Source organism: Gallinula chloropus (assembly GCF_964237585.1).
Source record: "Gallinula chloropus genome assembly, chromosome: 3".
In the NCBI taxonomy this organism is placed as follows: Eukaryota; Metazoa; Chordata; class Aves; order Gruiformes; family Rallidae; genus Gallinula; species Gallinula chloropus.
The window spans coordinates 70806304-70833237 of record NC_140087.1 but is presented as its reverse complement, the minus strand read 5'-3'; the positions used below and the strand labels follow the sequence as shown (position 1 = coordinate 70833237).

Here is a 26934-nt window from a genome sequence, read left to right as displayed (position 1 = left end):
GTCTTTATGAAAGATCTAGAATTTCCATCCTAAATTACACACAGGATTCTTTATTACCAATGATGTGACTCGCCCATGTAAATGTCAGCTGCCAAGAACTCCTTAGTGTAGTCAACTGCATGGCAGGCACGTTTCTGGCAACGTGGCAGGTGAATTGTCTCGGTCCCTCCCTCTCCCACCCACTGCTGCAATCCCCAAAGTGTGGAAGCACAAAGCTGTTTCATGTAGCATGTTGGGAATAGTCCCACCACGTGCAAAATGAGCAAAATTATCTCTCAAAACAATTCTCTTCTAGGAAGGGCTCTTTTTGTTTCTTTATCACGTATTCACTTTGTTTTAGAGATAGGAATCTAACATTTGGGTCTGAGTTGGGACCTGCAGAAGGTTATTACCATGCAGTTCCTAACAACTTGAAAGTTTTACAGATGAATCTCAAAACAATTCAGAGGGTTTCAGGGAGGACATGATTTACCTTTAAAGATACTATGGCTGGTTGGTTCAGATTTTTAAACAGTTTCTGAGGTGTTTCGCTGCCTGCTTCTGGAAATTATTTTCTAAGTGTAGTAGATCCACATTTCTCTGATACTTAACTGAAATAACAGTTTAAGGATACCTTACTGAACAGAACTTGAGTTTGCACTTTTCCATTTCTGAAGCAGAAACATGATGACACAGCTAAATGATACATTCACTTCCTGTTTCATGCACAGAATTGCAATTAAATGTTAACCTCATACATTTCCAGAGGAAATCAACCAAGGTTTCACAAAAGTTATTTTTATATTCTGCCCCAAAATAGAAAGGAGAAGGGCTATTTGAAAAAATATAAAAGTAAATGAATGCAGCCTTCTGAAATGAAGCTGATGAAGTTGTATTTGGTTGCATTCCTTACCCACACTCTAGCACTGAACATCTCATGTGTGAAAGAGACACCACAGAGCCACTACAGAAAAAGCTGCCTCATTGGGTTTTACAGAGGAAAGCACTGACAAATACAACCTATTCTGGTATTCTGAAAATATTTTTTCATATACCAAAACCTACTACACTAGAGCTTTAAAAAAAGAATGCAACTTGAGTTTTTTAAAACTTCTTATTAAAAATATCAACTCCTGACCTGAAAAACTACATCTCTCTCTCTATAAATATATATGTTGCTACATCCATAGCTGTCCTAAAAAAGCAAGTTGAAGCTTTTTATTTCTGTGGGTTTTGAGTAAAAAAATTATTCCAATTGGACAGGATGTGATTACTGACAGCACTCTATTAAATGTGCAAAATACATGCGGAGGAAAAATAAAACAAAAAAAAAATTCAAGCTTTTTTTTTTGTCCCCAGTTGACAGACTAGCTAATAAAAATATATTGTGTTCCAACATGTTTGAAAAGAAAAAAAAAAGCCTGCAGAAGATGAATTACATAAAGAATACTGCTTGGGTTTCGTATAAATTGCTGTATTTTCATTTTCAGAAAGCTAATGCACTAACAGTCCTGAAATCAGATGTGCACAGCGTGCCTCGCGTATTTGTGCAGTCCCCTGACCACAAATGAAATTGCTGGATTAGGATCTAAAATTTACAAAAACGCCCTTTGACCTCTCCTACCTGTTCATTCACATGCAGAGTCACCAGTGCCTCGAACGGCTCACAACCCCTCTGTGTATGCTTATTAATTTTCCCCGTGCCAGCAATATCTTTCATTTCTCCTTATTTCCTGCAGCCCACAAACCATGTTCCCTGCAAGCAGAGGAAGCCATGAAGTAGCCAAATGTGATTGCTGAGGCAGTAAGTGAATAAGAGAAGCACCGCGTTACGCAGCAGAGCAATATATAACACGTTGTTCTCCCCTCACATACATTATTCGATTTCCCTGGACACAGGATTAGTGAATGAGTAATGCAGGGCTGATGTCACTTCTTGTTTGTACACGTGGCCGCCACAGTAGGACACAGGTCAGGTAAGCACATACATGTAAAGCCATTTTGCAGACGACATCAGAGTACAGTGACCTACAGAGTTTGCTGCAAGCCCACCTCTCTTCAGTGCTAGCAATTTTAAAACCAGCACTAAAGGTTATTTTGATAGGTTTGGCTTAGCTTATGATTAAAAGTATTACCTCTAACATTTACCAAAAAAAGACTCCTAAATCTTTGCTTTTAAAAAATCAACCAGTGATGCTAGGGAAAGCCTTAGCTTTCTGTACAGATCTGAAAGGAAAAGATTTTAAAAAAACCGAAAACCAAACATTTAAAGTTGCATTTCACAGACCCTTAGTCCTCACTAAAGATGTTTATATAACATTTCCAAGCTATTCGATGTTGATATACAGACCCTGAATTTTATTAACAGAATTTAGCGTGATCAAAATCCTGGTAGGGAATGCTGACATTGCTCTCCCTCCAGCTGGTCCTCTCCATCCAAAATGCTCTCTAGCCCATAAACAGGAAAAACTACTAAAAAGCCGACAGCATTGTAAAGCTGCAGGCACGTGCATCCCTGCAAACGTGCAGTTTACAACATCAACAGCTGTATGGGGCGGAAAAAAACCCCACCAAGCCCAAAAGGAACATTTCATAACAAGTTTTAAAACCCTTAACAATTAAACATTTTTGATCAAGTAGATGAAGCTTTTTACAAATATCCATATATAAAAGCATCAGAATGTCCAGATGCAGAAACAAAGGTACTCTAGAAAGACATTGAGGACGGAGTAGCATACAAGAACGTCCATTTTTACATCTACTCAAACACAACAGAGGGTGTGCAGGAGGTGGAACCCTTCTGTCGAATGGACAGAGGAGCAAAAGAATTTTAACGCGGGATGTATCCAGAGATAGAGGTCAGAGAGAAAAGAAAGGAGAAAAGGTCACATTCAAGCTTTTAATAGGCAATAACATTTTTTCTGGAGGATATAGTTCCAAAACTATTTGGCAAAACTTCAGGACATCCATCAGCACAAGCAAATTGAGGGTCAGTTGGCTATTCTGTGAGATACCGAGCATTTTATGAGTCATAAATTTAATAAAATGTGGATGTGCTAAATTTACTCCACTCCCAAGTCACACCCTTTTTTGGTAACCTCTGTCCAAGATATTCTTCAATGCATCAATAATGGGAACCCTCCAAAAAACTAAACTCCAAGGAATTAAGACTGAATAAAACCAGACAATACATGAATACTGAGGTCCCATTTAAGGTAACAAAAGAATAGGGTAAAAAACTCCAGACACACACACAAAAAACCCCGCAGATATGCTGGTTTTGCTACAGCATTGTAATTAGTAATGGGAGAATCAGCATTTCACTAGGCTTCCTCCCATAGTTACAGGGTCAAGGTCCCGTGAATAGTTTTGCTAGCCTCTGACAGACATATCAGGGCTATTTTACTGACAAATCTCAGTTGTTAAGATGAGCCATTTCCCCATACACTTGCACGTGATGGTACACAACTGCAGAACGTGTCCCTGCAGTCTGCCTGCCTCAGCTCATGAAAGCAAATTTTTCTAGACTCAGAGTTGTAACATGTATAGAACTGTCCGTGTCTGTAGCAAACCAGCAACGATCTAGACAGCAGACTAGGAGCATTTACTTCTTTAGGTGATTCATAGTTGGGCTGGTTACTCCAGTTTCTTTGTTTCTTGCAGCTCTCCCTGAAGCGGCTGAGTATCTTTAAAGGTAAGTCCTTTTCCTTTGAAAGGCCCTTGCTACTAACACTGCAATGCCTTCTCAAATCCCATCCTCCACTCAGATTTCTGTACAGATTCTCAGTTACAATTTCAGCAGACATGCTCAGTTATAATTTCAGTGCTCTGTTTCCTGAAGCACGGGAGACTCACTGTCACCCCGACCTCTCACAGCATTCTACCTGATGCCCCTGCCTTTTTTTATTTTGACTGTAAGTCCTTTGGTTCAGCTTTTAAAATTACAGTGGAACAGAAGAAGAACTAGTGCCATATAAAAGAAGAAAACCCAAAACAATCCCCCCTATGGGAGCCAGCCTTCACATGAGTTGCCCCGAGGCAGAGACCCAGCCACAATTTGCAGAGGGCTTCACATAGGTTCTGCTATGGTTTTAAATCACGCCTGGAAGTAAGTCAGCAGTGGGGAAAGAAGAATCTGTGGATCCCAATTCTTCTGCTGTCGACAAATTAGCATGAGTCATGAGGAAAAAGCGGGGTGGAGCGGGAGAAGCAAGACCTAATTCAAGAAACCACCAAATAGAAGCTTGCACTCAACCAGACGCTTCTATGTTCCCCTTGCAGGAAAGCAGGGGAGACAAAAGAGGACAGGAGGTTAAGCACAAGTGCAACAGGCAAAAAGTCAGGTTCCCAAACAAATCTTCACAGAAGAAAATGTATCAAAACTTCTGATGGATTAACAGACCTTTAAAGGCATTGTTTTAAAGAAATCCTTTCCTGGCTGAGGCTCTGAATTTCAAGCTCCAGCCATGAAAGACAGACAAAAAAATGGTTCTTTTTTGGAAATTCAAAGAAAGGTCACCAGTGGATGACTTATAGCCTGTCATTCGCTGTCTTTTAAAAACACACATTTGTTTTTATATTCCCTTATTACAACTAACTGCGTATTTCCTCAGGAGTTTCAATTCATCAGACATTCTCAGAGAAGCTATAGCAGCCAGCACAAAATGAACACATTTAGGAAATTTACAGAACAACAGACAGCACAGGTAAAAGATTTTGTATTATGGATACAAATAATTACCCTTCATACCCTCAAAACAACCTTCTGAATATACTTCTGCCTAGTTAAACTCTTGGGATGGTGGAGAGAACACCCATTTGCCCTGCAAAGACCACGCCTGCAGGCAGATGGGTGGGATTCCACTGCTTCCAAGAAGTTGGCTATGAGTTTTCTAGAGGTTCAGCTTCAATGGCTCCTTTTGAATTGTTTAGGTGTTAAATTTCCATTATGCAACCTCTCACAAGGCTAAAATTGCAACTGCTGGTTAGACTACTAAACCATCTCAGTAAGGTAATTTTGTTTCTGTCTAAGGGGTTTTGTTTGTATTTTCTGGGGTGAGGAAGACATTTGACAATTTTAGAAGGCTCTTGTCTCGCATGAAGTACAACATGACATAAACCATGTCATGATTTTATCAAAACCATTTCTTTATTATGGTCTCTACAACACTGCTGGCTTCTAATTTCAAGTAAACTGGTTTTAAATACAGAGTAACAGCTATATTTAGTGGAACATTTGGTTTCTTTTGTCATTACTCCTGTTGTTTAAAAAACAAAACAGGAATTAAATCATACAGTATCTGTAATATTTGTATATGAAAAAGCACACAAACCAAAAACATGTGATGAATGAATGTAAGTAAGTATCTTTTACCTTCCAGTATTACAGTCATTTTTAAAGACAGACTAATCTGGAAATGGAGACTATCAGTATTTTACTGAATTTATTTTATACCAAGTATACTGCTTAAACTTTAACCACCACCACCCTTCAAAAACCAAACAAACCCCTAAAAGATATTTTAACAAGAGAAAATTGTTGAACTGTTGTTAAATATTTATAATGAATTGTATCAACAAGGTGCAATCAATTTAAAAATAGTAATGTCTGACACAAAATATTCAAGCTGACTTGTGATGAATTAATGTTTTTCCCTCAACCGACACAAACAAACCATCAAATTCTTAGCAACATCTGTCCATATACAGGAGGGGACAGCTACTACCAAATTTCAGACAATTGTGGTTACCCAGGGAAAGAATGAACAGTATGCCAGGAAATGGCCAAGGCATCAGATTTAGACATTTATTTTGTAGCCCAATGAATGTGTGAGTGCAAGGAGGAGGTTTTCATGTAATCATAGAATGCTCTGGGTTGGAAGGCACCTCAAATATCACGTAGCCAGGTGTTAATGGACTGCATCTGTCTGTTCCACTTAACATCACTGACCACAGCCAGAAGAAGGGATGAAATGATAACCTATGCTCCTGAACCCTTCAGAGACCATCCCAAGACCCTGAAGTATCTTTTGATGGCTTTGGCATTGCATGTTGCGGCCGCCTCCCCACCCTCATGGAGGATTAGAGGACTGTAGTCAGAGGGTCATGCCAGGCTAGGGAGTTTCCTTTTAGCATCCTGAACATGGGCTCTGGGGGGACAGGCAGGAGACCTCTCCAAGTGGAGGATCTGCCCTGCACATCAAGCCTTCTGTTCCCCACAGAAAGGAGTCCCCTACAACTGTAACCTGCCTTTTCTTCTTGGTAGAGGGGGTCAGATGACAGGGTGTGGGACTTTCTGGCCTCGGTGCTACCTCTGGTGTAGCTTGACTATCACCTGTGTCCTACACTGAACGGCTTTCCACATCCAGAGCCTTGTACCTGTCATATAGAGGTGGGCAATGAGGAGGAGGAGGAGGTTCAGCTACCTCACCAAGTACAGACTCACCTCCATTCACTCTCTCCTTCTGAGTCATGGCCTTCTGCCTGGCAGGGAGAGGATACAAGGTCCCCTCCACCTTGGGTTTTGCTTGGTGGTTGTTCCTGCTTCTCTTTCTGGGAGGACAGAGCTTGGGCCCACCAGTCTAGTTCTTTCACAGCCTCCCCAATGCTCCTCAACCTGTCCCCTTCTTCTCACAGCTCCACCACCAGGCTGAGCAGATTGTCCACCTGGTCACACCTCACGCAGCCGTTCTCGCTACTGCTCCTGGTCACCAGACCAGGCTCTGGCAGTCCCTGCAGCATGGGGTCTGGCTGGTCACACGGTTTTGTGGCAACCCTGGCTCAGTAGCCTCAGTCCTTCTGGTAAAGAGAGAGGACAGGACCTTCCACCAGGTGGATGCCATGGCCAGGATCCTTCTGAATTTTCAGTCCCTTTTTAAAAAAACAAATAAAAAGCTTTGTTTGGTTTTCAGTTGGGGTTTTTTTGTGGGGTTTTTTTTCAGTGCCCTGTTTGATCACCCTGCCTGCCTGCTCATCAGCTGCTAAACAACTTACCCAGGCAGGGCTCCTTTACTCTGGGCTGCTTTTAAGAGAAAGGAGGGTGTTGGCTCAGCGAGTGACCCTGGCGTGTTTACGCTGCATTCAGATGTGCCACCAGTGATGCTGGCATCACCGACACGACAACAGCAGCCTGCCCACAAGCTGATGGGCTGTTTTTTGTGTAGACATGGACTCATCGGATGCCAACCTCCCACAAATGTCAAGAAGGGAGATACCCCGTGGTCTTTTCAGGTGCAAACTCAGTCAGGTGCCTATTTATGTGTGAGAATCAATTATTTTCCTCCGTCAACTGGTCTAACTGCCCTGCTGCTTAAGGTTAAGCTGCAGCACTTGAGCTGGCATTGCCATCAAAACAAAACAGCTTCATCCATCTCCCTTGCTCTCCTGCTTTGGCACTGGCATTGCAGGGCTGCTCCCTCCCAGCACGACCACTTCTATGACACAAACATTTGCAGGCCAGATGGTGAATCATATAAGAAAAATTCTCCCGCTGAAAAACAATCCTTTTCCTGTATTTTCCCCTCAGTGGCAATTGCTGGTTTACATGCACATAAAACTACACGGTTGGTTACAAAGGTTTTGGGTGGACCAATAATCCCCTCGAGTGCCCTCCGCCCCAGTTGTGCAACTCGCTGAGAAGCAAACGGGCTTAAGGACCACATCCTGGTTTTATTTTTACTGAAGTTCAGCTGGAAAATAAAACCCCAAACTTCCAAGTACAAACTCAAACATTCCAGTTAAAAGAAGCGCAAATGCTTGACTGCATGTATAGCATCAAATTTGTCTGTATTTCAACAGAGCTAAACTAATTTGTCCTAGCTAAGAATCCAGCCTTGCAAAGCAGGAAAGAAGCAGATCTCCACTGAAGTTGGTGAGAGCTGCATTCCTGCTGGAAGTGAGCAAAATAACTTTACCCATAAGGGGTAAGACGTTATTAGTAACAAAATTCTTTGCATTCTTTTCACGGAAAGACATTTCGTGCAGTAAGATGATATCCTAAGAAACTAGCCTTAGATGGTTGGATTGAATGTGCACAGCGCAATGCCAACATATCACACGTTCTCCAGATCAAGCAAAAATCAAAGTAGGACAAGCTGTCCAGTCCAGATTCCATTATTTGGTCTAAAAATAAAAGTTCCAGAACACCAATTTTATGCGAGTATAAAACAACTCGGATGACAACAGCTAATTTCCATACTATAGAGTAGGCTTAGTACCTCCACATTACAATTTCCCAGCTCTTCCATTACAAGACCTTACTGTAATTGCTATGTGAACCAAGTTCAAACCACTTGGACTGAAGTGGTTTATATTTGCAGGCTCCTTCGGCCTCAGATTCCATTTTTGAAGGGGAGAAGGGCCACCACAGTCTCAGCTAAAGCAGTTCAGCTCTATCAAAGACTGAGGCTATGGAAAGAAATGTTTCTGTTACTTAAAAAGTCACTAAAAAAATTCACATGGTTTCTTCTTTGGAAAGGACCAGCATCCCCAAGCCTTGGAACAGGGACTTGAAGTTTGGCAGGAGCCAGTATTTGTGTCAGTAATACGCCTTTTGCCAACTTCCAAGAAAACATCCCAAATTTGGCCAACAACTTCAAACTTCGAAGAATCTTAATTCTGCACACACTCAGCACACATTTTATAGAGTTTACAGCTGAAATTTAAGAAGAATCTGTCCTTATTGAGTATTCCCAACTTCTAGCATTCAGTTCACGCACCACTCCCTGGGTTTAAAAGGCCATGCCAGGTCCCCTCACTGCTCCCACGGGTGACCAACCACACAGCATAGGGAAGGAAGCGTTCTGATACAAATGCAAAGGGGACAGCTATTAAACAGGTCTGGGAAGGAATTTGGCCATCAAAGCAGAAACTCAGCCTGCGGAGCGATGGAGTCATTATCTGTCTCATGATCGTCTGTTGATTTAGTGTTTACAAACATTGTAGAATAACATAAAATACATCAGTAGTAAAGAACATAAGGTTGGAAAGTTCAATACTAAGATGCAGGAAAATGCCAGACCTAAGGTTGCCTTTGCCTATACAATAAGTATTATCTTTAGTTCCATGATTATATACTCCTTTGCCCCAGGACCTGAACTTGCAGTGTCAGGGTTGTGTAACAACAGAGTGCAGGAGCTTTGGTTCATTTGCTGCAGGACCAGAAAGGTCTACACCAAACAAAATGGGGCGGAGGAAGGGGAGAGCAGGACAAGTTCAACTTTAGGCAGTTGAGTCTCAAACCAATGTGCATGCTAAATAAAACTCAAGAGAACAGTATGCTATTTCTGCCTGTTTCATAAACAGAATTCAATTTCTCATCTTCTGGTTTGGCTGACTGGAAATTTCTAGGGTCAGTCTTACAGTGCTGCTGAGCATCCCCAGCTGCAAGCTGCGTAGAAAGCGCTACGACTGAAAAATCAGCGCACAGGTGTCTAAAACCAAGCAGCAGACCTGACCGTAGTCTTGCCGCACTTCGATTTCCCACATGCATGAGGCAAATACAGACATAATGAAAAGCAACTCCTTCAAGATCAGGAAGCACTCCAGTACTGGAACAGCAAGCAGCAGAAATGCTTATATGGAAATTGTTTTCAGAGAAGAGCTTGAACAGTGCAGCATATAAACCCTGGGGCCACACACTGACGATGAGGAGAAAACAAAATATTTAGAAGTTGCTCTTTCAGTGAGGGCTCAATGAGGCAGAGGATGTGTGTGTGGGTAGAATAGCAGGCAATCATTTAGCTAAAGACCAAATCATTTCATATATACATGTAAGAAAGCCAAATTAAGATTCCACAAACAGCTTTCTTACGTTTGCTGACTTCTGAGTGCCAGATTTTCCAAGCATTACAATGGTTTTTCTCTCTCTTTTTAACTTCGCTTTTGTTGTTGGTTTCATCCACATAAAATTACCAGTCCCCCAAATGGGTTAAAACAGTCCTTTAGGATCTAATGATATTGGATGCTGAAAGTTGTTGAGAAATCTGGCCTCGCTGTTAACGAATGCATTAGGCCTTCAAAGATTCAGTTTTGCACCAGCTTTTAAACTCAAAGCCCAAACCTGACCTGTGAAGGAAGACTCAAATTTTGTAGTGTCAGTGACCAAGTCTTACAGGTTTCCATTTATAAAGCAGTGCTCATTAGCAACTACAAAGCTAATTCACAATGGTTTTTCTGATCCTGTGTCTCACATGTATAAATGAAAAGTATTCAAGTTAGACTTGAACTTCACGTGGAAGTCGCTGATTTGGAAACAAGCTAAGGAAAAAAAAAATAGGATTTTGTCACTGTGTCTTGCAGCTCAAGTGTTAAAGCCTCACCTCAACTTTGTACTTGTAAGCTGTTTGCAATAAAAGTATATTCTTATTTTGGGCATTACAATGTGAACTCAGAAAACGCTTCTAATTTTTTCTTAAATTATCCCTAACATAAACACATGCCCTCAGCCATGTGAAGGACACCCAAAACCTCTGCCATGCACAGCACTGAGTAATACAGAGGTAAAAGTGTGTGCCCTGCATGCCTCTGGCTGTATGCTTACTGCAGATTAAGGACCTGTGTCTTGCGGGAAGCTGAGAGGTGGCTCAACTAATCAAATTCAACAGTAGATTAGAAAGAAGAAACAGGACTCAATTTGCAGCTCCAAGCTGAACCCTCTGTCATGACAAAGAATTTGACAGGCACTGATCTAAATGCTTTGGGATTTGTATTTCAAAATTGAATAGCCATATGCTTGCCATTGAAACATCCCAAAGGCATCTGTTCGCTAACAGTTTCTGAAGTTTGTTTAACAGTGCATATTAATGTACATTTAATAATTGCTTTAATACCCTCCCCTCCCTCACCCTTAAAGATTATCAACTCCAAGAGCTTTAAAAGCTCTTACATAATCTAGATCTGAAATTTTATATATCTGTGGACAACTCTAAAAAGAAGTAATACCAGCAGCATAAATAAACCACACATAAAAAATCAGGAAAAGCTTTGCCATACATCAAGCAACCTGCAGCAGAAGGCCAATACACTTTTTCAACTTCTTCCTTCTCCTCATTCCTCCTCAGTTTTTTTTTTCTGCTCTCAGGCACCACAAGTGATTTTCCCATCTTCCACAATAACAGGTTACCTGTTTGCTCAATTCATGCTGGAGTTCTTTCCCTGAGGGAGCAACACGACGCAGCTACGCCTGCACTTACCTCTGCTGGGACTGTTCATACTCGACATTCTCACTCCCTGGCAGAGAGCACACCCCTTTTCATTACTTCCATCGAGCTGTGGGAATAAGCTAGTCCTAACACTGTGCTGGCATTAACTATGCCTGCTTATCGCACTGATTCAACACTGGTCCCTTTAATCAGCAGAAGCGGTAACACAGACATGATATCCACCAAAGTTTTAAATTGGCTTTTAAAAGGCCAACTGGTATCATTGTTTCTAGACAAGACCATACCAATGAAGACCACAGTTTTACTACGAATAAACCATACGTTAAAATACCTACCTAGGAAAAGGCAATTTAAGAAGAAAGGCTCCATTTCATGTATGATTTTGCTCCTTTATTCAAATGCAAAACAGTACGGTTGCTTATTATATTGCCACTTTCAATGTTGCTTAATTTACATAAAAACTAACTAGACTCTACTTTTGCATGCATCAAGTATTCATGGTTAGCTATCTATGTATATTTAATATATTTCCATGTCATCATCCATCGCTAGATAATTAGTTCCTGGAACTCTTACTGTGTTTCAAACGGTGAAACGTAAGAAGATCTTATTTAACATCAAGTTTCCATTCAACAGATGAGTAGCAATTTCCCACTCATTTTCACCTCTTGTGTGTTTCGATCCTTTTTCTGATGTTTTACTTTTAAAGGGGATGCACATTTGAGTTACTGAAGAGATATGTCACAGGCATCCAGTCTACCTGGGTTAAACGAGCACTCAACAGAGACAGCTAAATGCTGACTTTATTTCATCTCCTTTATATTATCTTCTCTCCGCATCGTATTATGTATCCTAACATACTGACATCTGAGACAGTTACGCAGAAGAAGCCTCACTGAGTTTTAGAATAAACATATTAATATCTATTGGAAGCACCAGGATTTTAAACACTCTCATGAGCAAACACTATAAAATTTTTTGTCTTGTGCAACAACACATCCACCCACCTTATCAGTACAGTCAGTATGGAATTTTCTACCAACTTCAACAAGTGAGGGATTCTGGTAAAGATCTGAAGGCCAAAACACACACTTAAAATTATCTTAACCTAACTTTGCACCAAAGGCCACAGACATTCCTGCAAAGGAAATTCTAACTTGTGATAAGAACTGTTAGATAAAGCAAAACACTCAAAACTGTAAGATACTTGTATTCTAACAGTACATTAAGACTGAGCAACATTCAGGTACCGCAGTAGCTGGGGCATGGGTTTAATAGCCATTTCCCTCCCTGTTACAATCCTTAAAGCTGTTTGCAGTTCTGGGATTAAGTTCCACTCACATCTGCTAATCTTACGCTAGACACTCTGGACCGAATGACATCTTTGGTTAGCAAAATGACTACTTGCTGTTTGTTTGCCAGTGGAGGCTTATTTGTTCTTCTTTTCCAGACTTGGTGTCACAGTCATTTAGTTTCAAGGCCAAACAAAAATTCATGGAAAAGCTACAGCTGGATACCTTATCCCAGGTCCTTTCTCTCTGCTCAGATGCTATTCAAAGCTCTCATACAGCCCTTCCGGTCCCTCACCAAGTTGTACTCGCACGTTCTCTGGCAGTGTTACTCAACATGGATCTGCCCCCAAATCTTGGTAGATAGGATCATTCAAGCACATAACCCACTTGAAGCAAATTCCTTTGAGAGCCACCAGCTGTCCAGCTGTCATCCAGAAGGCATATTTGGCAGGGAGGACCTTATTCACGACTGTTTGTAAAGCAGAGTACAGCAACCCAAAGCTGCCTCTACTGCATAACCTTAACCAGCCTATGTTGGTAAACAAAGGGGAACTACTGAACTTAACCAACCTTATTCTTAGTCCTGCTGGATTGGATTTCACTCAAAATGTCATATACAGGGTGTGTTGTTTCTGCTGGACAATGAGAGTGTAAAATAAAAAAGGAACCAAATATATCTGGTATGTAGTAAACTACTGTGGAGAGCAGCTGGATAAGGAAGCTCTCAGTAATGTTGACTTGGAAATCGCTATCACAAGTGTCTGCCGAACGACAAGGAATCTGACCCATGGTACAATGGATTCAAATATCACTGTGCTGGGCAACTGCCAGCAATCAGCAACAACAAGGCTAGTGAAGACACACAGAGCAGAAACCTCACACAGGCTCCAGCAGAGTAGTGGAAAGCTAGCAAAGCATCATGTCTTTTATGGTTGAGAGAAGGACCTAGCCAAATTTCAGCTTCTTTCAAGAGGAGAAACAAGCTAAGCATAATAAACAGAAATTAATAGTAATTAATTGCTCCATAGCCAGTGCTGGAACAAGGTTGTGGTGGTGTGTGCAGAGAGGAGAAAGAAGAAATGTCCAAAAGACAAGAAAACTTGAGTATTCCTGATTTCAATTCTCTTGAACTCCAGAGCTGACAGTTTCTTCCTTCTGCTCTCATATGAAAACAGAAACAAGGACATAGTGGCATAAGGCAGAAGGAAAAACAGAATTAACTGTCTTTGGCAAAATTGGTGAGACCACTTACAATACTCTTCTTTCAGGGCTGAGGCACCAGGACATGCAGAGGAAAACACCACTGCAATTTAGTGAAGAAGGATTACATGGAAGTGTGTTTGGAGTGTTTATTGCAGGGAGGTGTAGGAGGAGATCCTGCAAAAAATCCCGATATCGTTCTAACCAAATATATGGAAGAGACTAAGAGTTTGAATGATGTTGAATGACTGCCCAGTAGTATACATGGTCATTTACCTACAAGATAACTGGCTTTAACGGCCGATAAAGATGTTGCTGGGCATCAAGGCTAAAATCTAAGCATATAACTCAAAATGGGTTACATCAAAGGCAGCAAATTCCAAAATTACTGTTGGCTACCAGGTAGTCATTTCCATTTCAGAACTGCATACTCTGTTCTGAAGGCTGGACTAATTCGACTGTTTTGACAAACACAAGCTCTGTGGGGGGGACGACTATAAAAAGGCATAACTGCTCCCTTGCCCACCCATCCCTTGACATCAACCTGCACTTGATGGCTTCCAATTAATCTCTCTCAGCTCCAAGGTTCTGCTGATAAGCATCAGCTCCTCCAGACCAGATTGCTTTTATCTCCTTTGGCTTTGGTTGATAAATCAGAACACAGAACGTTTGTGTTCTTCATCTAAAGTCGCCCACAAATATACAAATACATTAGTTACAGCTCTTTGATTTTGACTAAAGTAGATTATTATGGAAAAACAACAGAAAGAATTTATCTCATCTATGTCAGCATTTTGTTTCTCTTGTAATTTTAAGTAACTCCTTTGGTTTATTCCTATTTAACCAGGCTCCCTAGTGTATTTATCTGGTTCTGAACATTCTTTTGTATAATAAACACTGCTGAAAATAACATCTTATGAATTACAATAACAGCCTGAGAAAGATACTTTATCCCTAAGCTACACTAAAACCAGTTTCCGATAAGTCATATTTAGATACTCCCTGAAACTCACCAAAAATTTTCAAACCCCAAATTTGCTTCCCCAAATCTTTTTTTCCAAAAGAATACCTGGTTCTCAGAGTTCATTGTAATGCTAATGAAAAACCTTTTTTCATACTGACTTAGTTGAAGGATATCCTGTCCTTCTGCTGCATTATTAATCTCGCCAAACCACTGGAAAACTAAGTGCAAATGCCAATTCACTTAATGCTATCATTCAGCTGTACAGAATTTTCCATTTTAGCTACAGTGTGTGCTAAGTAGCAGACAAAATATATTTTACATTCAGTCCTCAATGCTTTTGTTTATCTTGTGACAAAAGCCTGACCAGCATATTGCTCATTTCTTGTTTGTTTGTAATGAGTGTCTTAGTGTGTTTATTTTTTTTGCAGGAAAGATTTTTTTGTGAAGTGTCATATTTCTGGGATGAGAACTATGCTGGTGTTCCTTTTCAAGATAATGGCTCTTGATTTTTGTCCACACCAGATATACACAGCAAATTCCATGGAGGAAAAGGCAACATGACATTTCTACTTTGTAAAGTAAAGTACAATTTACTAATGAAATTCACTGAAGAATCATATAACTTGAAAATCAGAACATCTTTTGTGATTTGTTGGGGAGGGAGGGGGGAGTTGGCTATTTTTTGGGGGGATGAGGGGATAGAATGTACTGAGATTTTTGTTTGTGGTGGTGGTTTTTTTTAAGAGAGCAAACTCTAAGACCTAGAAGGTATTTAATATGTAGCCATGTTCAAGTATGCTGTTTGATATAGCACCACCTCCTAATGTGTACTCTGAACAACTTAAGCCACGTAATTGTATTGGATTACGGAATCTACTGTCAGAGTATATCCATCTTCAAAGCTCTCTTACTTCTTTCAGCTACCTCCACTACTTCCATCCTTTCATATTTGTCACAACTCTTCTACTAAAATAACATTTTAAAAAATTAGGAACATATTTCTGGATAGCAAAATACTTTGAGAAAACAATGCCGAGGTGACAGTGCAAAGGAGTTACTACAGAACTTTTGAAAATGAAAGCAGCATTTCTGGAATTATAACCTGATACTCCCAAATTTCACCTTTTTCAGAGGCAGAAACTCCGTTCATTTCCTCAGGTTCAGCACTCAGGCTCTTCCAGGGAATACTGCAGATTAGAGTGTGCTTTATTCCCTTGTTAGCTTCTTGCATTAACAGAACCACCTCAAAGCCCTGCTGGTAAAAAGCTCCTTCATTCTGACTCCAGGGTTTCTTTTTTTTTTCCCTTTCTTTTGAAATCAAAAAGCATGAAGCAGATAGTTAGAAGTTTCCCATTCTAAGCAAAGGGAAGAGCAGACTGGCCAAACGTGATGCCTGTTCTCTCACTCCAAAGCAGACACCACAAGAGGGCTGCATTCAGTCTCGCTTCTCGAAATTCCTCTTCCTCAGCACTTAGTTATGCAACCTGAACCTTCAACACTTTCATTCTGAAAAGATGCAGTGCCTCACGAGGCTTTTTGTGTTGTAGGTCAGGGCAGTGCACCCCAACAAGTGATTCTGGAATGTTTTCCAAGTGGTATGTACCTGCTTGGTTGAGTTGTTCTTCTCAACCAGCTAAGAGAAGGTAATGGGGCTTCTAGGAAGAAGCCAGTGAAATAATTTTGAACACCACCACTGCTAAACTGGCTTGGGGATGCCCCAGAATATTTTGCAGACTGATCAAGCTCATTTTGCTCATATTCTGGACTAGCTGAAACCCACCTTGGTTTCATTACCACAATGTCTTCAGTTTGGATGTAAAGCAGCCCTTGTCTGCCTATGGTGCTTTCAGTCAGCTCAGAGAAAATGGCAGAATAAAATCATTCTGCTTGTAAAAAATCAGGGGGGATACATCCCTGCTGCATGAATTCTCAAAGGCTAACTAAGATTTGTTTTCTCTAAACTGTGTTAACAAGGTTTTAGCACATGATGCTCACCCTAGGCAGCCTGCCAAGACAGAAATCAGCCACCAAAATTCCTCTCTCTTGATATACATGTAGCTTAGTGTATACATATGTACCATACCACACCTTACAGGAAAAAGCCCACCATTTGAATCATAGGCTCATTATATTCCATCAGCATTTGGCTATTTAAGTTTAATGAATTCTGTGCTGTCCACTGCTATCTAAACAAGATGGGAAAAAGAATATGCCGCTGGCTGATTGCAACATGTGCCAGAGTACAGAAAGTCAAGAGAATTTATCCCTTCAAAGGAAGAGAATAATCCTAAAAAAATGTTCCCTCCTAATGTACAACACTGCTCTTATAAATCAGAAATTATATATGTATTATGAAATTGAGTGCATGCGTACGTGCATGGCTCAGTGTGCAATGTTAACTGAATTCGTTAGCACCACAGGTAGCATAAATCATGACAGATCTCCCCAGCCTCTCAGCGTGGCTTGGAATGTATTATTAACAGGTTTATTAAATATTTGCAATGCTGTGGACACACAGTGCACTATTTGAGACAGCTGCAGCTTAACTGCTACCTGCCTCAAAAAGACACAGTCCTAGCAGATGCCATGTAAACAATGGGAAGGAAAGTAGGAGACACAGAGCTGCTGAGCATATGTTTCATTTAATTCTCTGATCCCTGCTACAAGAGCAGCAAAGCAAAAAGCTGACAGAGGACAAGAAAGAGCTTTCAGGTCTTCTGGAAGGAATGCTTTTTTGGATACGTGAAGGCAGAAGTAGCACTGGTCAAATCAGAGAGGTGCTGCTAACAGGATGAACCTGGAGAGAGCACTTAAGCAAAGAATCCTTTTGAGGGATGTTTTTTTCAAAAGCATCCAAGTAGATTTAAAGAACACTAATTCTTACAGGATTTTAAATGGGACTTATGTCTCTAAGGTCTGCCCTCTGTGTGTTTGGCTTTTCAACATCAGTACCCATAGCAATTTCCAGGCAACGCAAACGTGCCATTGCTCACAAATTCCAAAGTCTATGAAGCATTTTTGAAAATGTCTCTCCTTTTAATTTATTGTGCCTGCTATGCTTTTCTCCGAATAGATGTCCTTATCGTCTGTGCAATGCCAGAAACCATCAGGACAGGCTGGCTTCTTTCAGAGCAGCACAGTGAAGAACTGGGGATCAGAACAAGTCAGCCAAAAGGTTGTTCAGATCCCCGCTTCTGGAACTGGCTTACACTCACCAAGAGCACTCACTTCTATTGTCATACTGCAAGGTCAACAATAACTACCAGCAGAAAATCACAGTTTTGCAGAAGCCTAAATATAGATGAGAAGCCTTTCAGAGATGTTTATTTTAAGGTATCATTAGCTTTTAACAATATGAAATAGGATTAAAAAGAAACACTGCCATATTGAATGCATACTCAACTGATAGCCCTTCCACAGATGAATTTATGGAAAATATTTTCTCACCAAATTTCTCACCAAATTTTGGTGAGAACATTGAGAGCCAAGGTTTTATTTCGTGCAGTTCAGGAAAAGGTTGACAAAATAAGTCCAAAAGACAGCAGTATTTCAGGTTACATATAAGGTGATGAATGAGGTAGAGAGCTGAATTTATGCTGAAGTTTATGTTTTGATAAAAATCTGTTTTCAAAAGCATTTGTACCCAACTACAATTTTTCCCAAGCTCCTCTGCCCTCTTATGTTTTTCCTTTTTCAGTATCTGTACCATAGCAACATCCAGGACTCATGAATGTGGCAGGGCTCTCAACATCTCTGGAGCAGAGCCTTGCAAATGATTGCCAAAGTCAGGGATCTGAGTCAGCTAAGAAAAGCATGATGCTGGGCTAATTCTAGTGTACCCTGAAAATAACGGCAGGGGACTGGGAGGAGGGCAAACGGAAGAAGAGCTGCAGCTGCAACAGCAGAAAGGAATGAAACAAACAAGACAATGTTTAATATAAGCAACAAGTTTTGACTGAAAGTTTTATTACCATCTTACAGATTTGGGGGCTATATCTGGATATCTTGAGGACTGCAACATTTCCAGAAACCAGAGTGATACTCCATGGACCTTCTCCCCTGCCAGTAATTACTCATATAGAAAACTGATATTAGGAATACACAAAACACATTTGCAGCAACTTTTCATGCAGCTGGAAATGAAAAGAGCTGGCATCTGCAAAAAATGGAAGAGTGGGGAATCCATCAAATATGACTGAGAAACTGATTTGGGATTAGCTTGCTCAGTCTGTAGATGCTGTTCTTTTCCTAATAAAACACATCAGGAAACATCATCTAACTGAAACTAAAGCAGTAGTTTGTCCTGGAAAAGGTCTGTTTAGGCCCCTCTCTACACAAGGCTCCTTGAAGCAATTATCTGCCCTAATAATAAACACAGACAAGAAATGGGTATGCTGTGTGTAGAGCATCTGGTAATGTCGTATGAAATAAATAGGTATCAATGCTATTCCTCTGTTTATGGGACTTAATTTCAACTTCAGCAATAATTAGATATGCTACTAATCCAACCAACATCACCTGTAACATCACAGATCATCATCTCTCAAGAACGAGCGGTAATTAATAAACCTGAGCTTTACCTGAGGCTCACCTTGTCTCTCCTGCAGCTGAAAGTTTTTTTAAAAAACAACCACAAAGATCAGTACTCCGCACACAGAACTCCAAATCCCCACGACAATTCTTACAGTATCCAGTGTACAAGGGTGGAGCGAACAAACCCACGAAAGGATTGTTCGGTGTTTCACGCAGGGGAGCACCAAGGGTGTTACAAGACCCTGCTAAGCTTACTGTGCTGCCATAATGTTGTAGGAAAATGCAAACCAAAGAAACATTCCATCAGATGAATGACCTTTCAAAATGCACACCCAGAGAAATGCTAACCAAGCCTAGACCAGCAGATACATCTTGTTACACACATTCTTGGTCCACCGCCTAGCCGAAGTGCATAAACAACCAGAACTTTCTTTAAAATGTCCTGAGGAGGAGATAACCATTCAATTTTTAAAAAGCAGGAACAGGTTTTCAATCCTGAAGAAAATAATTCTAGTTCTTACCGAGCAATCATTTTTCCCAAACTCATCTGTGGCCAAGCCTCACTTCTACGTATGTGAGCTGATGAGCTAACATCTTTCCAGGCCTCCCATTGAAGCAATTAAAAGAAGTCCGCATTCGCCAAACATTACCACATCGTTACCACAGACACTGTGTATTCTGAGTTAAGGGAAAACAGTGGAAACCTCTATTACCTCTGTGGGGTAACTGCTGGCAAATAACTTTTTTATATACTTACCACAGCGGCTATTAATAACCTGCAAGGAGGTAAATGGAAAATGATCTGACATATGGTCTATCTGCTCGTCACAAGCCATGACGTGGGTGTACGAGAGCATAAAGAGATACTTCAGTACATGGGTCTTGGTAGGGTCAAGAATGTAAAACTTGAAATTCTTCTGATGAGTACCATGGATGTGTGAGTGGCACAAACTTGTAGTATCCTACCCTACAGGACTCTTACATGGATCCATTGTGAACCCTCCAGTGACAGGCTGCACTCCCTCCTCAAAAGTAACAGAGAATGGAAAGGAGAAAGGATGGGGGCTGAGAGAAGAGAATGGTTTGGAGAAAAACACATCCTTCCCAAGAAGACTGAGATGATGGATTGTTTCCCACAGAGGTGGGGCAAGTAGTGCAGAACACTGCTCCAGCAGGACATAAGAAACAGCAACAGAAACTTCAATGCGTACTGAAGGCCAGAAAATGGCTTACAAAGCTGGTGCTCATTTTAAGAAGTCAAATCCAACACATGTTTGCAAGATTTGGTAACCATCAACTGTTAACGTGATTCTGGAAAAAGTCAGGCTGCCCTTTCCCATGTTCCAGATTACAGAGACAACTGTCAGCCTTTGCAATTAAGTGTAACAGCCTGCACCTGATTTTCTGCATTGCTGAATTTCACAGACATGGCCCATGAGAAAAGTGTGGGTTTCTACACGGTCTTTGTTAGGTTTTTTGGGTAGTGGTGATGGTTTGTTGGTGATTTAGGGTTTTTTGGTTTGGGTTTTTTTTTTTTTGGGGGGGGGGAGTGGTATTTGGTGGTGTTTTGTTTGTTTGGTTTTCTTTTGATTAACTAATTTGTTATAATCTCTACCACCACACAAAAAGCATAAAAGGCCCACAAGCTTCAATTTACATACAGGCATTTCTATATCAAAGGCTATGCTATTTTATACACAGGGTCCAATTCTCCTAAAAGTACAAGCTCAATTATAATGGCAACCAGTGAAGCTCTGATACTGCATTTTCAGCTAAAGCACTGCTCAGAGCTCTTACACAATAGCTCTGCAATTTCTGAGTATCCATCTACTTAGCATCACAACTCTTGGAGGCACACGTGCACAGAGAAAAAAATAAGTTGGGAAGAAAGAATTTCCTTGCTGTAAGGAACGATGGTTTAGACTTGCTGTTTAAGCTCTACAAATCTGATGGACATACGGGTGAAATTAGTTGATTGAAGACCTAAAGTTAATGCTCATGTGGCCACTTACATTTTCCTATTTCCAAAACAGACTGGTTTTGGTTTATACATGTACTGAGCAACCAGAACAAACAGGCACAGGCTGCTCTGAGAGAGAGCAGTGCTGATCAGTGTACAAACTCTGGCCTCGCCAAAACCCACAGAAATTTTGGCAGTGTCCCAGTATATCATTCTGTGAGACAGAGATCTGTTCAGTCACGAAGAGGGAGGCTAGCTTTTATTAAAACAACAGGTCTAACCCTTAACGTCATATGACACGTGGCCCTTCTATGTCCTGTACCTTCGCTACACAGAAGACAAAGTAGGCACAAACCTGAAGAGTGCTGAAGTCCTGCTTACACAGTTCAGCCTGAGCACATAAAAACTCTGAAGGTAATTCAGCAGACACTTCTACGAGCAAGACCCACATGCCTCACCCAATATTCATATGAAAAGGAAAGAAATACTGTGCATTAAAACAGAAAGCAGTATATTTAATACATATATCCATTCATACACTCCACCCACTACAGCCTGAGCGTTTCAGTCAATGAACAGAGCTATTGCAAACCTGAATTATACAGCTTAAAAAACTCCAAATGTAACACTCTTGGAAACTGACATTACTTTGTTTTACATCTGACAGAACAAATTACATCAGTTTTGTAAGCTGTAGGTAATTTGGACATAACTGTGCAGAGAACAGAAGCATCACCTGTATCAGAAGACATGCCTTTGGCAGTATCATGGTAGCATTCCTCATTAACATTTCATCCACTCAAAAGCAGCCTCCTACTTCTCCCTCTTTCAAGGTCGGAGTAAGAAAATAGCACTGAGAGCTAATACACCCTGGCTACTTCAAGTTGGAGGGTTTTCTTAAGGAAATACTAAATTGAGAGTCTCGACTTCAAATACCATTTACACAAACAGATCATGTGATAACTGCAGGGCTCAAGACTGAATAATCTCATAAAGAGAGATGGTCATTAAGCTACTTAGGACTTTACATGAGACCTTACTATATTCTCCATGCATAGCAAGGACACACAGATGCCATTTACAAGGACCTCCTGTGTTTGGCTACTTCACACCCCAGCAAAGGTGAACTGACCCATATGTGCCAGCTTTCAGGAACTGCTGATCATCATCTCCTATTAATTGTCTTAGATAGGTAACGATCTGCAAATTGCAAACTGTCTCCCTAGATTATGACCTCAAAAGTGCCATAAAGGAACCCAAATAAAGAGTATTAAGAGTACATAAATACATGTACATAGATACTATCTACATAAAATAGCTAGTAAGTGTCACATCATTAAAATATTTACACAAAGATATACATATCCTGGACTGAACACCTAAATACAATCTTCCTGCCCTAGCAATGAAACAGATTGGGCTACTTGCATGCAATTACTGAAATGATGTACAACCATAAAACTCAGGTATAAGCAGTTTTCTGACTGCATAGATGGAAACATTTATTTGGGGGCAAAACTATCAATTTTGAATCAATCATGAAAACAGGATGAGAATCCTGTTTTTCACCAGTGAGGACATGCAATGAAAGCAAGCATGTAAAATTTGTGTCTGTCTTTATTTTAGGATGGTGCAGTTGGCAGCTGTTATCTGCAATATTTTTTTTCAGTTGGCTAATTATGAACCAGAAATAAATTCAAAGCTGAAATACTATAATAAGACAATAATTCTGACTCTTCATCATAGTATAAAACATAAACCCCATAATAGGAACATCCAGTCCAGCATACCCAGATATTAGGGACTGTTGATGGATATAGAGGAAGTGTCAACAAGAGGTCAGTTAAAATTTAACGTTGGCAGAAATGATTGTCTGCAAAAGTATGAATAATCTTCTAATGATGCTTTAAAATCTCAGCCCTGTCTTAACACTTACTGTTTATTTAGTCCTGAGAAAATACTTAAAAGGCAGAAGCAATTTTAAGAAAATATTCGTAAACAACTATTTTCTCTTGACAGACTATTTGGCTACAATTACAGATATTATGCCAAGATGATATATGTAATTCAATGAATCCAGACAATATTGGATCAAATCAACTAGTATTATTTTCCATCTCTTTGAAACTGAACATTCAAGCCATCTGAACTTTCAATGTCATTTGGCACTTGAGAAAAAACTTTATAAAATGCTACCAGGCCTGGAAAGCTATACTTAATTTCTGAGTAACCTCCTGACCTTTCATATAAGGATCTCACAAATTAGGTCTTCAAGAGCAAGGTATGCTTATATAAAAGTCTTATTTAAATTCATGCATATTCTGCCATTTCCCAAGTCCCATATTTTGTAAAAGGAAATGATTTGCCGTAACCCAAGTTCCGCCAAATATGACTCTGTATATAACGTGAGATGGTTAAAGAGAGGTATATAATGAAGATATATATACACAAACATTAAAATCACAACCAGTCTTTATTTCAGTGTCTAGAATTTCTTTTCTGCTGCTCATTCACATGTTCTGTCTTTCCAAAAATTGCTCGCCTTCGTTCCCCAAGGCAATATAGCTTAAGCTCTAGTAATTTTTCACCAGGTGCTGACTGAAACCAGGATTCATAAGAGCTGAGGCAAGACAAATCATACATTCAATCAAGTGAGCAGAATGAGAAAGAAGCAAACCAACCATTTTGTTTCCCCTTGCTTTCTATCAATAGGCCACTCAACAGGACGCGATAGTGTTCTGAATAAAGCAGGTGGCTTTCCAGTGGTCACTTTGGCCAAAGGTTTGGTCTTCCACAGGCTAATTCCTCTGGCTACCGCAGGAAGTGATGAAAGCAACCGAATGTGCTTCAGCACTGAGAAAACGTGCCATTAACTGAGCTCATACACTGTAAGTATTTTGACAGACTAGGGCCAGAGTGCCTGCAGAAGCAAACCTTAAAGCATGCTAGGGAAACAGGCTGCTGCTATTTTCAGTAACATGCATGAGTGAAGATTAACGAAGAATCTCACCAAGCTGCTTTATCTGCTGCAGAGACTGTCACAGTCTATTGGAAATTCGATAATCATTCCCAAGAAGGATGATATTCTTGTGGGGTGAAAAAAAAAGCATATATTTTGTTAATCTATATTTAGCCTAAGTATATTTAATGCTTTTCTGTTTTCATTAGTCCTTACCAAAATTCTTCTTCCTCTCTTGCTCACTTCCACATCTTCAGGTAACAGCATTTAAAGCCTACCAGGCAGCAAGCTGATCTTATCCAGCTACCCTGTGGGCTTTCCCTCACTTGTGTTCTCATGTCTATACTGTACTTTCTCTTAGCATGCACAAACAATGATGCTATATTAAACCATCCTACTTTATTATTGAGCCAAAGGAATACACTTCTTCAAAACTCAATGGTGAACCGAATGTATGTAAGTCTTTCTCTTGGTTAAAAGATAGCAAGAGCTGCAGCCTTTATTCTCCTGAGTAATTATGCATCTAAAGCACGCTCACAGGCTGTGTTTACTCCTGGGTGATTCTAAGGTTTATATGAATGAGGAAAGAGTAATCTGATCATTTACAAGTAAATGAATATTTTCACTGGCTTGGCACCTGAGCACAATGAAAGGTAAAACCAGCCAGCTTTTACCTGGGTTTCTGCTTAGAAGAGTCAGCTTAGGGGGTAGCAGCAATCCCTTATGAAGAGCTAGAATGTGGAAAAAAGGTAAGAGACTCAAAAGCTATGGAGCTCTATCGCCTAAACAATTTTTATTGCTTTTTTGGTGCAGATTGTATAGATTTTTTTTTCCCTCTTAGCTCCCATACTCTCAGCAATTACTTAGAAACCATCATAGCAGCATCTACTGTCAAAAGAGATGAAATAGTAGAAATAATGACCATATAAGAGCAAGAAGGCAGCCAGAGGAATTTTGAGTGTTGGTCATCACTGGCAAAAATCCACGAACATGGTTTAAAAATGTCTGCCACCTATGGAAAGCAAAGGCCTGATAACTGCTTGGATTAAGCTGTCAAAATGCTGATAGTGCTTCCTCTTGGAAGAAAAACTCTCCTGCAGAGATACAACCAACATTTTAGCGAAGGTTATTTTCTCCTGATTCTTCATTTGCTATTCAGAAGGCTTGCTACGAGTTATTTTTATGCAATAACAGGTAATGCTTTCATGCTACAGCTTGTGATGCATATTAATCAGGGTTCTTGCCAAATTAAATTAGTTTTTTCAACATTCAAAAAGCAGTTAAACTTCTAATGACATTCTCCCCTCTCTCTTCATCAACCTATTTTTGGAGCAAAATAATGTACTCAGGCCTGAAGTAAAGACACTTGAGCCTCAGGAATGGAAAACAGCCACAAGCCAAAATGTATTCACAGGAGAGCTACAGGGCAATAAGGTTGTTATCTATGCACAAAAATACTTTCAAAGACGTAAACATGATGTTAGAATCTCCACCAGTCCCTCCTGCATGTTAAAGTCACACACACCCCACTTTGCACTTGTGGCTGAGAGCAGGGAAAAAGGTAAAAGGAAACAAGTCTATTCTTACAATAAATGCTACTGGAGAGTCCAGAAACAGGAACTCATGTTAACACCGCAGCCTTTACCATCCTGGTTTTCCCTATTACTGCTGGTATCAGAAATTAGAATTGTAAAAAAGGCATTCTAATAGTATAAATCAAGTCAGAGCTGTGCGAAAACACTAGGTGTCAACTGAGGCACCTGCATTTGAAAATCTGCCTGGACATCTATACTGTACAGATGGAAAAGACAGGTATATATATGCAGGTATATAATACACTGAAGTGTTCTAAAGTCATGCAAGTACAGTTATGTTGCCCATGAAAATAAAACATTTTAACACAAATGGTCTGTATTTGGCACATTTGAAAAATAATTCTTAATTTAGTAAGTAGTAAGTTAGTAATTTAAAATTCTAGTTGAACTACCTTCTCACGCATAATTTACCAAATAATAGCACACAGCACTAGTAGATATAGCTTGCCTTTCAAGGTACCCAATACCTAGTAAATTCAGTGGTAAAGAGACGTTAATATTTTGAACAATATTTGCCTGCCTTAAATAAAAATAAGACTTAAAAGCATTTGGAGAACTGGACAAAAAAGAAACCCAAAAAAACAATTCCTGTTTTATCCAGCTTTGTAATGCATAAAAATCAGTAAAACAAGCCTCAAATATTTTCCTTTTTATAACCAAATAGTCTAATTTGCATAGATCTCTCATACAGCAATAGAAAACAAAAACATTTCTGTAAAATTAGAAAATGACTATATAACCAGAGAGCTCATTTCTGCAGCAAAGACAGGAACTTTTTTTTTTAAAGTTGATAATGTTTTCAGTGGAAAACATTCCTTTAACTGAAAATTTATTCCAGGCTAAAAATATTAATATGCACTAGGTTAACCTAATGATGAAAAGTTTTAAGTAATACCACCTTTTGAAATTGAGTATATAGATTTTTTTTTAAACTATAGCAAATTGAATAATAAACATTCAAGATAGATGAAAATTTAAGATTTCCACCAATGAATGTCTGATAAAAATAGGGTCAAATTGATACATGGTCCAGCTGGACAAAAATATCAAGTATTTATTGTGACCTTAGGATATCTGCTCAGTAGGAATCAGGAAAAATACAACTCAGCTCTGGTCCTAAAATCCAAGCAAGGAGGGGAGGCTACTAGCAGGCTCTTATTCTTTTTAATAATCTCAAGCTTCTTCCTTTGTCATTCTGAATAATCAGCATGTGTCAAAGATCTAGAATCACTTTTCCCTGAAGAACTAGCCTTTGAGTCACTTCCTATCTACTGTACACATGTATTTTCT

At 39.9% G+C, this 26934-nt stretch overlaps 1 protein-coding gene across 1 annotated transcript in view; it reads right to left on the bottom strand.

Moving 5' to 3' along the window:
• The window catches only part of LCLAT1 (lysocardiolipin acyltransferase 1), a 119615-nt gene that overhangs the window by 24767 nt on the left and 67914 nt on the right, over window positions 1-26934 (bottom strand). The gene's annotated exons all lie outside the window — the stretch shown is intronic.